The following is an 18,443-nucleotide window of genomic DNA, read 5'->3' on the forward strand; positions in this document are numbered from 1 at the left end:
TTATTACTGAAACTATGTAGATAGAAAAGGAATAATTCCAACTCTCTTCTGGCTGTGCATGTTAAATGTTGTGTGATTAGCAAGTTTTAATCCTCAAATTTAAGAAAAAAACCTTTTATGTGCCAGACATTTCTATCACCTCTGTTACAATTACCCAGGGAAAATTCTCACATCCCAAAGTTTTGCTTTCCTAGTAGCTGCAGAGTGCAAACTGACAGGCTGTGATCTCACTAGGTGATGCCAAGAGAATGTGTATTTCTGCCTGATTGCACGAAAGCAAAGTTCTGATGAATGTCCCAAGCTGGAGGCTTAGGTGAGACCTCTAGAATCTAGAATCTGGATTTTTTTTTTTACATTTATTTATGTTTGAGAGACAGAGAGAGACAGAGCACAAGTGGGGGAGGGGCAGAGAGAAGGAGACAGAATTTGAAGCAGGCTCCAGGCTCTGAACTGTCAGCACAGAGCCCAACGCAGGGCTCAAACCCAAAAACCATGAGATCATGACCTGAGCCGAAGTCGGATGCCTAACCAACTGAGCCACCCAGGTGCCCCTGGAATCTAGAATCTAAAAGGAGCTATTTAAAATGTGAAAAAATGAGCTTATTCCTCAGTAATTTATTGGTCTGGCATGGTATTTTTCAGTTGAAGGATGTATCTTTGTGCCCGAATTACATTCTTCTTACATAAGGATAAACATTTTGACTTCATAAAAACAGAAGAATTGGTAACTATTCTTCCTTAAATGTCCTTGTTATTGACTTAATCATCATGTTGTAGTTGAACTTCATCATATCAAACAGTTCATTTAAGTGGTGTCTACCATTGGCCCTTGTAGTTCATTCAACAGTCTTCTGAAATTTCCCCGACTTAATAAGTTCAGTTCCAGCCTGTTTCATGGTCAGACTATAACTTGTTGGTCTTCTATTAATTTCATTATAGGCAATTGTTTAAGAAATTCTCTTAAAGAGTTGTCAAATGGAGAGAATTCAACAGATTTTATAGTTACTCTGCCTTTGGGTATACTCTAGGCACATAATAAATTCCAGAAACAACGTGGACTCTCAGGTAGCCTCAGGAATGTATTATAATTTCTATGGTCCCTGTAGTGAGGAGGTTTGAGTGAGCCTACTTATTCACTTTTCCCATCTTTGGGAACTGAACCAATTAAAGTCGGTCAAGGACCCAGTAAGTATTAAAATAGGCTCAGAATTTTTACTAGTAAAGCTGGATTGAAGAATGTAGCAGGGTATTTCTATCTTTATTTTGAGCCTAGGATTCAAGACCCTCAAGTCTCTGTTCTATTCATTACATTGCAGGTGGACAAGTTGGGCCTAAAACAATCCTTGCTTCTTCAGCTTACTCCATGAAATTTATAAGGGCAAGCATGTGCTGTGTCTGGACACAGCTCACTCCAACAGGACAAGAGAGGATGTGTACAGCTGCCTAAATTATAATGCTTTGGTCTGAACCTCATGAGTATGTGACTCAGGGAAAGCACAGGAATGCTCACTTCTACCTTTAGGGAGAATTGAATGCTGGAGCAAGGTAGGAAGGGAGGATGGGATGATGTATTGCTTCCTGGGATATGGAATGGAAGTGCCTTCACAGAAATACAGACATTCAGCAATAGCTTCCTGAACCCCAAAAAAATACCTTCATGTGTTGGGTATATGACATCGTGATTCCAAGTATTTGAAGTATTTCTGTAGAGCTGCTTAGAACTTGGACTCGGCAGACATGACTTTAAATCCCAAACTGCCACCTTTCAGTTAGAGCATTGGGCAAATATCTTAAGTGTATAAACCTCAGTTTCTCCACCTGGAAAGGGCAATTATATCAGTTTCTATTTCACAGGGTGACGTGGTTATTAAGTGAGATATTGCATGTAAAACACTATTTAAAGTTCCTAAACTGTAGAAAGGATCCACCAAAATGATAATTATAATAGTAGTTGTCATAATTATTATTTTATTATTTTTATTATCATTCTAAAATGAATATGTTCTTTGTTTTGAAGTGAACTTGTTTATATATTCACATATAGATCCATGGTGCCTATTCACTTACTGAAATCAGTATTTAACTGTAACCCAGGGTCAGCAAACACAGCCCATAGGCCAAGTTCATCTCTAAACCCCTGTTTTTCCCCTTATAAACAAATTTGTATTGGAACACAGCCACACTGATTCATTTACATCTTGTTTATGGCTGCCTTTGAGTAACAATGGCAGTTTGAGTAGCTAGGACAGACACTAAACACAATCCAGCTCACAAACCCTAAGGTATTTACTTTCGGGCCCTGTAGAGAAAAAATGGGACAATTACTCCTAACCTCTGTGCAGGAATATATGAAAATTAAAATGGGCCCAACTTGGATGGTAAGAAACTCTTATGGCAATTAAAAATTAGATGGAGTATCAATACATTTTGAAAAAGGTGTTGATTAAAAATGCTAAATTGCCTCTGATTTGGGTTCATAGGGCAGTCAGACTTTGGAAAATTTGCTGAGATAATACTGTTTGGTCCCTTCAACCAGACACAAATAGGCATGTTTTGGTTTTATATTATTGTTTCTCTTTTTTTAAGTTTATTTATTTATTTTGAGAGAGAAAGAGAGAGACAGAACATGTGTGAGCAGGGGAGGGGCAGAGAGGGAGGGAGAGAGAGAGAATCCCAAGCAGGGGACTCAGTGACTCACAAAGAACTCATGAACTGAACCCTGAGACCATGATGAGCCAAAATCAAGAATAGGATGCTTTACTGACTGAGCCACTCAGGTGCCCCTATTACTGTTTTTTAATAAAACGTTTTTAAGCAAATTGGTCTTTTACATCTTTACTAATTTTCTTTCCTCATTTGAGATTGCCATTCATAATAGGCAATTGCCTATTCCATACGAATTGCCATTCCTAATAGCTTAAGATAAATACTAATTCCTTTACTTATTATCTTTCTTCATGAACAGTGGAGTATTTTGAGGGTAAAATTTTTTCTCAATCCTGCTTTTTCTAGATCCCCTAGACGTTGTTACGAAGTATTTTCCTTTTTACTGTTTCTTAGTTTGTAATTTTATTTTTTTTTTGTTCCCTTTAAGAGTTGGGTGTGCCTCTTAATTCCTAAATAATTATAAAACATTTTAAAATCTTTTTTCTAGTTTTATTATGAGAATGTGATCTATAAACACTTTATTTTTTTAATTTAAGATATTCTTCTTTTCCAAGTGCATGATTAAGTTTTGTAAATGTTCCATAGGTATATAATAAAGACTATTCTTTATTTGGTGAATTTTAGCTTCCCCCTCCTGCAAATATAGCCATGGTTATGTAATCAAATATATTTATTGAATTATTCATAGTCTTTGTCTTTGTTTTTTTTGTCTACTATCTCAATCCAATTCCAGAATGGTTGTATTGAAATCAACTTGCACTAAGAGGAAACAAAATAAAGCACAGTATGACCTTATTTGTGCATATGTAAAATTATCCTTAGATGTGTTGCGAACTTAGTTATTTCCAAGTGTTACTACCATCCTGACTTCCATCACCCACTCGCTATTTTCATTAAATCAGGTTTTCTATCATTGCAAACATTCCTATTTTTAAAGCTGATATATGAAAGAGCACTGGTACTGATTGGCCCTGTAAATATTTGGAAAATTCTTTTTTTTTTTAGTTTATTTATTTATTTTGAGAGAGACAGACAGTGTGAGCAGGGAAGGAAGGAGAGAAAGAATCCCAAGCAGGCTGTCAAGGCAGAGCCAGATGCTGGGCTCAGTCTCACTAACCGTGAGGTCATGACCTGAGCTGAGATCAAGAGGCTCACACTTAAAACAGACTGAGCCACCCAGGTGCCCCTGGACAATTCCTTAGACCTAAGAATGTTTCTCTTGCATGGCTGTTTTTCAGTACAGTAACTAAGAAATACAAGTAACATGCCTTTGACTGTAGCTGCTTTGAGTATGTGCCCAGCCATACGCTAGCTGCCTGAGTCTTGCCTGTGGTGGATTAATTTTCATTACCAAGATGTGATCCTATCACAGGACACTAGGTGGAGCTAAAATCTCACTTAATGCTTCTCATAAGGCACGCTGATTGGCTTTCTACCACATCTACTCTGATTTAGATTGTTTTTTACTGTGCCATTTTCATGATCCTCATATACAGACCACAATCAAGAGTGATATGTTTTGTTTGTTTGCACAATAGTCTGATATTTCTTAAAAAATTAGAAAAGAGAAAGAAATGCAAGTCATTTTGATGTATTGCCTGCATTAGTCTGCTTTATGTAAACCAAAGGATAAAAGGAAAAAAAAAAAAGACTGTGTAGCTATAGAGAAAACAATGTTAAAGGAAGTGCAAAGGAAGGACAATTTTCATAAGTCATGGAAAGCACTAGCCCAATAGCTTGCTTCTCAATGTTTCTCGGAAGATAGAATGCAAACCAGAACAACTGTTTTGTCTAGATTGGTTGTAAAACCAGGCAAAAGAAATCTGATACTTCGAAATCTATTGCACAAAGTCAAACGTGGAATAAACAAAAGCTTTAAAATTAAACTATCTAGATATGTAGAAAGTCCAAGTATTTTGACATTTACAGTGGCTTTATGTTGGTGCAGTTAGCTGTTTTTTCTAAGCTGCTTCTTTACAGGGGACTAATTCAATTGTTTCTGAGGGAAGAAGTTAGGAGCTACATTTGCAAGAGTTGTAAAAGATACAACTTTTTGTAAAAGATACAAATTAAAATGATTTTTAAAAGTAGGGTGTAGCCTGACGAATAAAAGTATTAGTAAGCAAAATTAGGAACTGAATACACAAGCCAGGTGTAATTCATTTAAATGTCAAAGACTCAAGGACAAAGCCCTCAATACACCTAAAACATTCCCTCCAAAAATAAGGAGGCTCATCCATGGGGTGAGATTACAGTCTCAGGTATATTACTGCTCACTTACCTCTATAAATGGCAATTGGTAGAGCTGAGTATTCATATGAGAAATCTCAGAATTATCATTGTATGTACTGAATTTTACACATTTACCTGCAATCCACTTATTCTTCCTATTATTGCTTCTTCCAGGAATCTTGATACTTGGAAAAATATGCCTTCGTTGATCAATATAGTCTTGAAAATAAAGAAAGCTGAGAGGAGACGTTAGCACTCAGGCCTGGTCCACATTTGTCACATTTTATATTATTTTGACATCCACTGGCTACCTTCTTGAAATGCTCCCAATGCTGAATGAACTGTGATGCTTTTGGAAGATTTGCTGGTTTGTCATGCATTGTTTCAGGAGCAAGTGCTAAAGTCTCATCCCAGCTTTCTTTATTTTCAAGACTATATTGATCAACGAAGGCATATTTTTCCAAGTATTTTTAAGTTGTTTATAGATTTTCTGACCAAAGGTATTCACTTTCACTTAGGTGAACTTTGTTTTAATGTCTTCACCGCCCTTTACAAGACTCACACTGTCAAGTACCCCAGAGTGCACTATGTAGGATCATTTTCTAACCTTTATCACAGACTTAACAATGAACATTTCTCCTTCCAGAACATACCCAGAGACAATGCTTAAATCCAAAGTCCTCCTTCAGTGCTCAGTCGATGGTGCATATGGCCATTATCATGAGGATCCGGGACTTAGAACGTATGTCTACAGAACCAGAACTTCTCGCATTTTCATAGCCTGTGATATCAACGTCAACTACAAATTCTCCTTCCTGAGCCTGGAAAATTCCCAGCCTCACTGTATTATGCCGATTGGGTCTGTGGGAATATGCCGTGCACTTCCTGCGTCTCCTTTTCCAGATCACTTTGGCTGTTGAAGGGCTGGTAGCGAATGTAAATGTCATCTTTTAGTGTGAAAGAAAACTCACGGTGTGAAAGTAATTTTTTATCACTTCGTTATAGCGGAGCCAGCGATAGTACTGGGCGGAGGGAAAGAACCTCACGTAACAAAGTTGAAGCAGCCGGGTCAGCTCAACCAGTCAAACGTCTCCGTCTCCGCAGAGCGCGGAACTCTGTGCCACAGGATTACCGCGAGAATTGGCGGGAACAGCACCGCCCAAGCCCGCGCCACAGGTCCGACCGGCGCCCTCTGCAGGGGCCGCTGGAAATCGTAGTTCCCACTTTGGGGCTGGCCTCTGGATCGTAGTGCTCCCCTGGCCTCCGTACACCCTCGAGGAGGTTTGTGCGAAAAGGTGAGCTTTTGAGCAGACTGGCAATGAATAACCAGAGAAAGACACACAGAACACAAGGGATGAGAGAACCGGAGGGGAGCTTCCATGCTCTCTCCAGGCACATGGCTCTTCCCGAATCTCCTCTACATGTTTACCAACCTGGAAGCTCCCCGTGCGACTTTTTAACACACTGTAAGTTGCGTCTGCAAAAACCTGTGTATGCCTGAAGAGGGGAAGGAGGTTGGAAGTATCAAGCTTTATTTGCCTTCCTGGCTTAGGTGTAATTGCTGCCCGGAGTCTGAGCTTCACAGAGTATGAGTAAACTTTAGATGGAGTTCAAAACTTGCTTATTAGTCTGCAAATCTTAAAGGCCAAATGGTCAGAAATTTGCCAAAGTAAGATGTGATTTCTCTTGGAGTAGAACTTCACTTGATTCTTTCAGAAATAGTAATCTAAATTTCAAAATAATGAGAAAAATAAACCAGTAAATTCAATCGGTAGTTGAACCTGTTCATTACCTATTTGGCACAATGCAAAAGTTAACATTACTCACATTTTTTTTTTTTTTTTTTTGGCGAGGATCTCACTTAAGACTATTTTTCCTTATCCTAAGATCATAAATATGTTCTCCTATATTTTCTTTTAAAAAATTAAAGCTTTTCTTTATTAGACTGGAATTTGTTTTTTAATCTAGTGAAAAAAAGAACTTTCTGGGGGAGAAAGCCATGGAAGGTATTGGAGATTCCAGGGAGATAGAATATATTAAAATATCTATCATGTCTTTCAGGAAGATAGAGATAATTGCTGAATTAAGAAGAAGGAGGAGGGGCGCTTGGGTGGCTCAGTCGGTTAAGCGGCCGACTTCAGCTCAGGTCATGATCTCGTGGTCCGTGAGTTCGAGCGTCGCGTTGGGCTCTGTGCTGACAGCTGAGTGCCTGGAGCCTGTTTCAGATTCTGTGTCTCCCTCTCTCTGACCCTCCCCCGTTCATGCTCTGTCTCTCTCTGTCTCAAAAATAAATGAACGTTAAAAAAAATTTAAAAAAAAAAAGGAGGAGGAAGGAAGGAAAAGAAAACAGTGAAGGGTAAGGTAGTGACCAGACCAAAAAAAAAAAAAAAAAATGAAGAATAAATGCATTTAAAACCATCAAAAGACGTTGGATCTTTCAAGTACAGAGCAGGAAAAGAAAAATCAAAAACAAAAGTTATTAAAGAAATAGAAACTTGGGAAAAATATTTGTATTAATCAGCTCTGGCTCTCAAAACAAAAGACTGTAGACTGGGTGCCTTAAACAACAGAGATTTATTTCTCATGTTTTTGGAGGTTGGTAAGTCCAAGATCAAGATTCAGTTTTCTGGGAAGGGTTCTCTTCCTGGCTTGCAGAGGCTTTTTCACTGTATTCTCACATGGTGGAGAGGAAACATGCCTTCTGGCACCTCTTCTTTTATAAGGGCAATAACCCCATCACGAGGGTCACACCTTTGTCATTTCATTGAAATCTGTTTACCTCCCCAAGTCTGTCTCCAGTTGCCATCACATTGGGCGTTAGGGCTTCAACAAATGAATTCTGGAGGGACATAATACCCTTCCACTCCTGTGTATATAGCATTCATGTCGTTCTCATATACAAAATACAAGTATGCCATTGCAGCAGCTCCAAAAGTCTTAACTCTTTCCAGCATCAATTCTAAAGTCAAAGCTGAAAGTCTCATCTAAATATCAAAATCAGATATGAATGAGACTCAAGGTATGATTCATCTGTGGCAAAATTCCTTTCCAGCTGTGGGCTTGTATAAAGTTATATTTAAGGGCAAAGACTGAGCATATTAACTATGGGATGAGGGGAATAAGAATAGTGATCATGAAAGAAAGGCAAAAATATAAGAAGAGGACAGGTAGAGATACATGATGGCAATGTGCTTTTTAATTTAGAAGTATAATTGACCATTCTTTCAAACTGAGCTCCAGTAGAAAAACAAAACAATAAAAGAAGAAGAAAGGAAGGGGATAAAAACCCTTTAATATATGATGTTTATTATTGGGAGTTCTGAATGTCTTATTTAATACTTTATTTAAAAATGAACATATTGAGCATTTTAATTTATTGGTCCTCATAGGGAGAAGGGGAGTCTCTCTCCCATATATTTCTAAATGTGGAATTCTTTTTCATTACTTATTCATGCACTATTTATCGTTAATATTATTTATTACTGTACTACTACCATTATATCACTGCAATGCATTGATATAGTGATTCTTGTTTATTCTGTTTGTCCTTCCACATGTTCTTTCTAACTAAAGATTCATGTCTTCCAGTTGTACTAGAATGTTCTCAGCTTTACCGCTTTGGGTATTGTTTCTCCAATACTTCCTCAGTGTTTTTCTCATGCACTCCTATTAGAGATAAATTAGATCCTCTCACTAAATCTGTAATTTGACATCCATTTCTGAACTTTTTTGTGTGTGTGTATTTTCACTCTTTATCTTACTTGCTTTTCTATGTTTGGTGTGCATTTTTTAAGACAAGAAGAAAATACTCTAATCCTTTCATTCTATTCCTTTTCAACCTATAAAAATCTGTTAAATTTTTAATTTCAGTGATTATACTTTTAATACCTGATATTTGGGGCTAATTGTTTTTCATATTGCCCTCCTAAGTGTTTCATGGTTACCTTTCTTCATATGCCTTTGAGAATCTGCAACACAAAGATTTTAAGGTCATCTTAGATATTTTGTACTGTGTCTGAAGTGACGATCTCTTGAATTTTGATTTTTTTAATCTATTGCTTTTATTATTCTTTTCCTCATTTGTTTTAGAATTTTGGTTTGCAGGCTGATCTGTGATTACATCTGTCTCCCCTTCATTCTCTCTCTGTGCTCGTATTGTCTAGTTTTGGGTGTCTCAATTTGGTCTTTGTAATCCTGTGTATATAACCAGACCTTATATTGTCAGTTTAGCATTACATCTTCTGGGGATAGTGGGGAGAACTCAGATTGAGTCACAGCCTAGGAAGTGGCTTGGTACCTACCCTTAATGGGAAGATTTTTCTGTTTTTTTCCTCCATATGCTTAGGTATGCCTCTTTATATAAGTCATTTCCTTGGAAAAGTTGTAGCTTTTCTTTGTTTCCAATTCACAGGCCCAGATCCAAACCATAAGCCTGGATTCAGTGTGCACCTCAATGAGGCATTTTTAATCTCTGCTTCCCCCATCTATTGTACCTACTGCTGGAGGCAAAGCCCAGTAGACCTGAAGTTTCAACCGTGCTTTCTGTTTTTCACATCTGATATTTCATTACTGGTTCCATAGATGTTTATCTTATTTTTAAGGATTCCTTTTCTTTAAAAAAATTTTCCTTTCTAGACTTTCTCTATAATTGATATTTGTTTAATGTACAGAGCTCTGTCAAAGAGTGAACTGATCTCTGTCTTCTTTTTCATTAAAAACAAAACAAAAAATAACTTAAAGCTAAAAATAAGACTTAAGAGATTCTTTTCAAATCATTTGAAAGAAATTATTTTCTCAGAGTCTTAAAATGTATAACTATAGGTTAGTCTCAATTATAAAATCTTTCATGAGGGCAGTGTTTCAAAAATTATTTTCCTGTATTTGTACAAATTATTTTTAATCTGCTAGTTGCTAGTCAAGATTTTTAAAGTTTAAAATGACATAATTGGGGGCTCCTGGGTGGCTCAGTCAGTTAAGCATCCGACTCTTGATCTCAGCTCAGGTCTTGATCTCAGGGTCATGAGTTCAAGCCCCATGTTGGGCTAGATGTTGGGCTGAGCATGAAGCTTACTTAACAAAAAAATAAAAATAAAAATAAAAAAATAATTAAAAGAAAATATTAAAAATATTAAAGAAAATTTAAAATGACAATTATAACTTTTAGAGAGGTTACTTTTTTGTCTTTTGATCACATATCAGCAAAAGCATAATTGCAAATAACATTGCTTAATAGAGATACTTATTTTAATTATAGAGTCAAACTTATTTCCATGGTTTTATTTTGTAAAAATAAAACTTGGTGATTGAATGTGCTTTATCTGAGTCATTAATTTGGGCAGATTTCTTCAGTAGAAAGTAGTGTCACACCAAACCTTGTCAAAAGATAAAATTTTGAAAATGCATTAAAAATAATGGAGTAATAATTTTGCATGAATATTTGATCACAGAGGTATAAATCTATTTTAAATTAATAACAAACATCTATTCAAATGTGTAGTATTACTTGTAGTGTGAGTTTTTACAATGCTGTAAAAATATTCACTTCTATGAATCATCTTTTTCAGATATTTGTCATAAAGGTATTTATTTATTCCTTCGTGTCTAACATGTTTAGAGAATACTAAGTACATACTTTTTCAGTAAAAAGTTGCTAACTTTATCTTTGTAAAAGGTAATAATGTTGGAATGAAAGATAATGAAAAGGTATCATTTTACTCCCTAAAAGACACAGTCAAAATACATCCCTATATTAGATTAAGATGCATTTAAGTGATTTTCGCTCTCTTTCAGTCTTTAGCAATTAGCTAGCTCTGATTTCATGTTCTTTAATTTTTAAATTCATTCACTTAATTAATTTAGCAAGTTGGTAATTAAAAATATTCTAAGCCATTTTTAGTAGTCTTTAGCTTAGTGTTTTAATCTACTATTTTACCTAAAGAAATCTCATCATAAACTGGATACACAGAATCAAAGCTGACCAACTTTACATGAATTATATATAAAAAGAACACAGGCTCTGGAGTCAGAGACCTGAATGTGTATTCTGGCTTTACCACTTAATGCCTCTGTGACCTTAATGCCACTCAAAGTGTCAGTTTTATCATCTGTGAAATGCTGGAAATAGCACATATCTGCTAGATTTGTTGGAGAATAAAATGAGGTAATATAAAATCATCAGCCCAATGTTTATCCCATTTCAGGGACTCTCAGTGGTGATTATATCAGAGTTCTAGATTATGTATTTGATTTCTTGGAACCAAAGTATCCCAACAAACTGTCTTTAAAATATATGTATTTTAATCAATATCCCTTTTTTAAAATTTTATTTTATTATTATTATTTTGAGTACTTACTGTAAGGCCTGAGTCTAGGTTGGAAGTGCAAACATGAGCTTGAATTCTAAGCTGGTGAGGAAAAACATTGATAATTAGAAAATTTTCCTAATTTCCAGTAAAAATGCAGATGAAATTTAGTCGGGAGTAAGAACCAAGAACTATAAAATAATTAGACTTTAAGAAAGCTATTATCTCTGTTTCTTTCTGTTACTCTCTGTCTCTCTTTCTGGCGTAAAATTTTCTCTCATCCCCATTTCTCCTTGTGGGTCAGCTTCTTTCATCTTTCTCCTCAGATTTCAAATTTCTTTGTTCAAGTTGCTTGTGGCAGCTTGGTGACTGCCATATTAGACCCTTGCAGTGCAGAGACTCTACTTCTAGTCTCTCTAGGTAACAACTCTGCAGTCCTTGGAGACAGATTCCCATTGACCTGGTTTTGGTTGACTGTCCACCTACTTCAGTTGGTTGTGGCATGTGGCAGGGTCATGGAATTGGCCACTTATTTGGAAGAAACTGAGAACGTCCAGGGGTCTAAGGATGTGGTCTGTATAGGCAGGAATAAGTTAGTTTCTACCTACTAATAAATATTCCAAAGAAGGGGAAATATATTATTCAGAGAAAAGGAACTAAAAAAACTGCTGCAGCATAGGCTGATTGAAATAAGATCAACCAAGTTGTATATGACTTCATGTAAATTTTCCCACATTGAAATATCTTAATATAATGCAGTGACAAAAAGAGAAATATTTATGAATATTGAAGAAACTGTTACATGAATCTAAGAATACCCTAGCAAAGACTTGTTGTCTTAATAAAGTGTTATAATCGTTCAAAACCTTCTTTAGACACCTTTATAAATTATTGTTTTTTGTAAACTTATTTGCTTCAATCACCTTTCTCTTGTGAACAAAGACAAAACATTTGGCTTCATTCTACTCCAGTGGTACAGATTGTTCCTCGAACCACAGCCAAATAGAAACTATTGGTTTGAAAGATGGGCAGGTGAGACTCTGTGTGTATGTGTTTTTCAATATGTATACAACAGTATTTGAGGAAGGATTTATGGTAGCTCGTTGAATGTTGCATCAGAAAATATTACTTTACTATAAAGTATTTCAAATAGCATGTCCTACTGATAATGGGAAAAGGACATCACTCTACATTACACACACAAAAATCAATAGTATTATCTGGAATTTAGATCTAGGAAAAAAGAAGTGACATCCAAGGACAAAGGATAAGTCACACAGAAGTAGGAACATAATTTGGATTCTTAACACCAACTAATTCTATAGTGAGGAGAGTGAAATTTAAAACATGGCACCCAACTTGGAGAGGATAACTTACCTAAATTGAAAGAAAAAGCATTTCTCAGACTGTGCCAATCAGGGAAGTTAATAATATATGATTTACATGATAAAAATTACTTGTTTTCTTGAACAAAATTTTAGTGTAGTTCAGATCAACTAATATTGAATGTCTACTGTGTATTAGATTCCATACTAAGTAAGTTTTGAGGAGAAAGAATTAATAAAAGTTACAGTGCCTTCTTCTAAGGATTTTAAATGAGGATATTAGATGAGGAAAACATGAATACACATAAGTATTAATTCACTGTTCCTTTCAGAATAGAATTCACTGTTCCTTTCAGATAGAAGCATGTATACAGTACCAAAAAAAAATATGGGGCGCCTGGGTAGCTCTGTCGATTAAGTGTCTGACTCTTGGTTTTGGCTCAGGTCATGGTCTTGAAGTTCGTATGATCAGACGCCCTATTGGGCTCTGAGCTGACAGTGCAGAGACTGCTTAGGATTCTCTCTCTCCCTGTCTCTCTCTGCCCCTCCCCTGCTTGTGCTCTTTCTCTCTCAAGACAAATAACTAAACATTTTTTAAAAATATGAAGAAAATTATGTTGAAACTACCAGTGTATAACTACAGTGTGATTCACTAATCCTATAGATTCCAGGCTAATAAAGACTAGAGATTCGCCATGAATCCTGATGGTGCCTTGTGAAAAGAATTGACAACAGATTTCTTTTCTATGGGGGCTTAAAACTTTAGGCCAAATGCTTGAGGTTTAAATATTAAATAAAAAATCAGCCAATGGGTAATGCAATTTTTTTCCTTTTTATTATTTTTTTACAAATTTTGTTTTAAATGTTCATTTATTTTTGAGAGAGCGAGAGAGAAAGAGAGAGCATGAGCGGGGGAGGGGCAGAGAGAGAGGGACACACAGAATCTGAAGCAAGTTCCAGGCTCCCGAGCTGTCATCACAGAGCCTGACACGGGCCCGAACTCACAGACCACGAGATCATGACCTGAGCTGATGTCGGACGCTCAACCAACTGAGCCACTCAGGCGCCCCTCCTTTTTGTTTTATATAGTAGGGCCTTCCCATGCATCTGAAATCAAGTTTGATAGACAGTTACCTACTTCGTGCCTTGCATGCCTTGTTTAGGGAATTGGTTCCCCTTCAACATGACCCCACTTGGGACTCCTGTTTGTGTCAGATCTCAAACAATGTTCCTGGATTTCTTGTACCTGTTTTTCATTCTATAGACCCAGTTTATTTCTTGCCTATGACATTGTATGGTTTTCTTGTTATGACCTTATTATGCTCTAGCTATATTTGAAGGCTATCCCTCATTCACATGCTCAAATTTGGCATGATTGATATTGCCTGTATTTTGTCTTGATGACCTAAGCTCTGCCTAAATTATGTATCAGTTGTGACATATAATTTTTCATGCCTTGATTATCTGGCCCAGATTTTGTCCCTTTCCCCTTGTAGCTTGCTGTAAAAATTTTGGGATTATATTAAGGATATATAATAGTTTTCCTGTAATGCTCAAAATCTGATTTTTATTTGGTTATTATATCAAGGTTTTGCAAATTTTAAGCAAAGGCTATATTTATTTTAATTCTCACTGTATCTGAAGATCCCATAAGACCCACTCCCTTCTTTCTCCCAGTGCCCGTGTGAAACATCTTGGGTAAGTCTGTGATTAGAAGCTTAACTTGAATATGCTCAGAGAACACTTCCAACAGTAGTGTGAGTGAATGGTTTGGTAGACTATGGAAGTCATAGGGTAGGTTCCTTAGCACTAGGCTCTCTGATTGCAGTGTTATTGTCTGTGCTTAGATATTTGACTTCAACAGATTTGACAACCTCAATTGTGATTACATACATTAATAATATTTTATTGATGTTTCCATTGAGGCAACATGTAGAACATGGGACAAAGATATGGATAGATGAGAGGCAGTGTTAGAGTGAAGTGAATGGAAGGATTCTAATGATACCACATATACTAATTACTGAGACTGGTAATTAGGATGTATCTGTCCTAATTTTAGATTTGCCTCTGACTATAATTGGTAAATCATTGAACCCATGTTTTCAAGATTTTCTTTTGAAAATGAAAGAGATTAGGTTTGATACTTGAAAGTGACTTTGCTCACCCTGTGTAAATTTTGGCATGGATGTTAGGGCTTCGTTCTTTGCTCTAGGTTATTTTTATTAAAAATAAAAATATTCTTTTTTTTTTAACGTTTATTCATTTTTGAGAGGCAGAGACAGAGTGCAAGCGGGGGTGAGGCAGAGAGAGAGGGAGACACAGAATCCGAAAGAGGCTCCAGCTCTGAGCTGTCAGCACAGATCCCAATGTGGGGCTCCAACTCAAGAGGTGTGAGATCATGACCTGAGCTGAAGTTGGATGCTTAACCTACTGAGCCACCCAGGTGCCCTCAAAATAAAAATATTCTTATTGCTTTAAACATCACTGAAATGATAACAATTTGTAAATTATAAAATGGAAAAAGTAAGATATAGACCATCAAAAAATATTGTAAAAACTTTTGAGGTGTGGGGGTTACTTATATTTAAATATCCTTTTAATATGGGATATTAGTAAGAAACATAGAGTGCAAAAACAGAACTGGCAATTGTATATGTTAGTGGCATTGAGCACCCTGAGTTCTTGTATTTCATATTCTTTCGTATTCTTTCCATATTCTTCTAATTTTTAGTTATTCAATTCTCTCTTAATTCTGAACTCCTTCCTTTCTTCTAGTCAAAGATTTATAAACCATATATAATAAGGCATAAATATATGATAGAAGTTGAATTTTTCACTCCTCTCAAGAACACATGTGTTTAAGCAGGGTGAAAGCTTTAAGCCAAATAAATGACTGGCATTACATGTGGAAATATAGGGATCAGTCCATGGTCAAAAAGTTTTCCTTTCTTTTTCTTTTAAACAGCAGAACCCCAGTGCACCTGAAATCAAGCATTGGCAATTAATTAACTGTTTTGTGCTAAGACAATGCTGTTCTTAAATTCATTATTTATTCTCTTATATTAAAGAAAAATTTATATGTGAATTATTCATAGCACAAAATCTGCTTAAATGTTGTATTTTCCATGTCATAGTTATGCAGACATTAAAAAAATAGGACAAAACACAAAATGCATAAAAATTGAAGTAAATTGAATTTGATTTTACCTATACTGCCTAAACCTAAGACAGTAGACAAATGACTTTTTTTTTTTTTTGGTACTTTTATGCAATTATATGCTGAAGGAGAGGAAGAAACATTACTTTAAACCTAGGGAATTTGAGTATTTTATACTATGGAGCTGAGAGTGTTGGACTGCTTTGAGAGCCAGGTCATATTTGCAATTTTCAAAGGTGGTATGGATATCTGGGTCTGTGGAAACAGTCTTGTTGAAATGGTATAAGTACAGTCCAGAGAGAAAGTGATGGAGAATAACACATCAATGGAGTCTGACCATTTTTAATCCCTTCATTGTAGATTTACTGGTCTTAGTTCCTGTGGCTTGGGAGAAGTAATTTTATTGGTATTTCCTGTTTACATTTTCCTTTTTATTTCTAGAGTATTAGAAACACAACATCACAAGATAACAGTTTGTAAATAGAGTGTTAAAAAGCATACAGAACTTAATTTGATTTGCCTTTGAGATTTATTACCTTGAAAAAAGAGGCATAGGAGAGAAAATCAAGAACTTCATTGTACAACAAATTGAATGAGACTGACAGCTGAGATGTTAAAATATAAACTAATTGCTTAATATGTAATCTGGTTATAAACAAACATTATGATGCTTGTCTATGTTCATCTCCATGAAGGGTAGATCATTTCTGCTTGAGAGCTATCCCAATAAATTAAAAATACAGTATAAGCATTGTTCTGTCTTTTCACATGAATGCATATGAGTACATGTTGTTCCTGCTATTTAAAAAAATACTTCACTTAGTAAGGGCTGAACTGAGACTCTGATGGGCAGTCAAATTAAACTCACATTACAAGACAAAATGATCTTCCTGTCCATTCATAACTGTAACACCCAGTATCATTACTCATTATATATAGTGTGGACTTCTAATTTAGCTTTCTAGAAGGCTGAATTTAATGGCATTTATGTTGTTTTATATATATATATATATATATATATGTGTATATATATATATATTGGGGTATATATATATTGGTATATATACATATATATGTGTGTGTGTGTATATATATATATATATATATACCCCAGTATATATATATATATACATATATATATATATGTATATATATATATACCCCAGTGTATGTATGTGTGTGTGTGTGTATATATATATATATATATATATATATATATATATCCCAGTGTATGTATATATATATATATATATATATATATATATATATATATATATGTTGGTTCATTTAAAAATGTATAAACTTGCCATTATTCCATACTCAAAATCTTAGGCATAATTCACAAGAGTTAAAATAATGTGTGCAAAGAGCAATGCAAAGAAGTTTTAAGGTTTTTTGTTTTTCAGTTAAATTGAAGCTAAAGTTTTTTGACTACACTTTACCTGGTGCTGTATTGTTATTTTTAAAGCATCACTGGAATTTATTCCATTTGAAAATATGAAGACTTTGTGCTAGAATTTGCAACCATTGAAAGTAGCAAAGGCCATCCAGAAAAATTGTGTTTTTACTACTGGACTGCTACCTTACTTAGGGACTATTAATTTGAAGTGATTATAACACAGTGTGAAAACTATTGCATTTATAAAACATCAAGCCTGATTTCCTTTGTAAAAAGTCTCACCAGTCTGAGATGTTAAATATAAATTATTCAATAGTTAGTTCTTATGCTTTTTAAGTGATTGTGCACTATAAATATGGGATGGTTTCAAAATACAGAATTCGCAGGGGACTATAGCTTCCAGCTAAGATGGAGTGGAGTAACAGGATTTACACTTTTGCATGAAAACAAAACAACTCTCTCTATAAATATATTTCACTTATTGGAAACCAGATAACACAGGACCATGATCTCATCCTAATCTCTCATGCCTCCCTCCATCTCTGGTTTCATCCTAAATTTTGAAGTGGAAAAACTAATTCCACAAGCGCCTACTTCATCTGCCAGTCTTCCATGGCTGACAGGGTTCACAAGAATATATAAAGAGTACAAGAGTAAGGAATTATGGAGAAAATACCATTAATTATTGAAATATTCTGCTCAGGCAATTAAGATGAAGGTGTCAGGTAAAGGTTTGGATGCTAGTTGGGGCCTCTGAGCTTTGACCAGATCAAATGGTCAAATGGTTATTTGGTAGATTTTTCTGGTCTTTCTCTCATTTGATACCTGTTCTAAGTTATTCTTTGTTCTAAATCTATCATCTCTTGTTACTCTCCTTGCAAGTGTCGATAGAAAGCAAATTTACTTATGGTTTGGTAACGGTATTTTATTTTGGTAACTGTGACTAGGATACCCAAGCAGCAAAAAAGTAGAGGTGAATGAAATATTTTTAGCATAGTTGGCCCAAGTCTGAGTGAACTACTACAGTTGCCTAAGGGAAATTGTGCTTAATACAGAGCTGCTGCAAATTAGAGTTAATTACCATCATTTACATTTTCATAGATAATACTCAAGGACAAAAAGGATACAATTAATGATATTTTCATCTCTTTTATGGAAATGTGACTTCTGGAAGATTCAATAAATACATAAGTAGCCGAAGAACAAGATTTCATTTTCAGAAACTTGGCCTATGATTTCAGATTTATTTGATCCTAGAAATGACAAAGAATTGATAACTTGATAAAAAAAAGCCCTAAATATAATGGGGGTAGATAAGATCATATGGTCATTTCCAAATGTTAATACTATTCAAATCA

General features: G+C 35.4%; 1 long non-coding RNA gene and 1 pseudogene across 1 annotated transcript in view; one reads left to right on the top strand and one right to left on the bottom strand.

Annotated features, from left to right (window-relative positions):
• Positions 1-4,651: 4,651 nt before the first annotated feature.
• On the bottom strand, positions 4,652-6,016 carry LOC106970299 (DNA primase small subunit-like; annotated as a pseudogene).
• A 189-nt stretch (positions 6,017-6,205) lies between these two features.
• LOC128314052 (uncharacterized) overlaps positions 6,206-18,443 on the top strand; it is a 68,903-nt gene continuing 56,665 nt past the window's right edge. The window contains exon 1 of the long non-coding RNA XR_008295410.1: positions 6,206-6,365. This is a non-coding gene — a long non-coding RNA (uncharacterized LOC128314052). The remainder of the gene's footprint in view (positions 6,366-18,443) is intronic.

The sequence above is a fragment of the Acinonyx jubatus genome, chromosome C1, assembly GCF_027475565.1.
Source record: "Acinonyx jubatus isolate Ajub_Pintada_27869175 chromosome C1, VMU_Ajub_asm_v1.0, whole genome shotgun sequence".
In the NCBI taxonomy this organism is placed as follows: Eukaryota; Metazoa; Chordata; class Mammalia; order Carnivora; family Felidae; genus Acinonyx; species Acinonyx jubatus.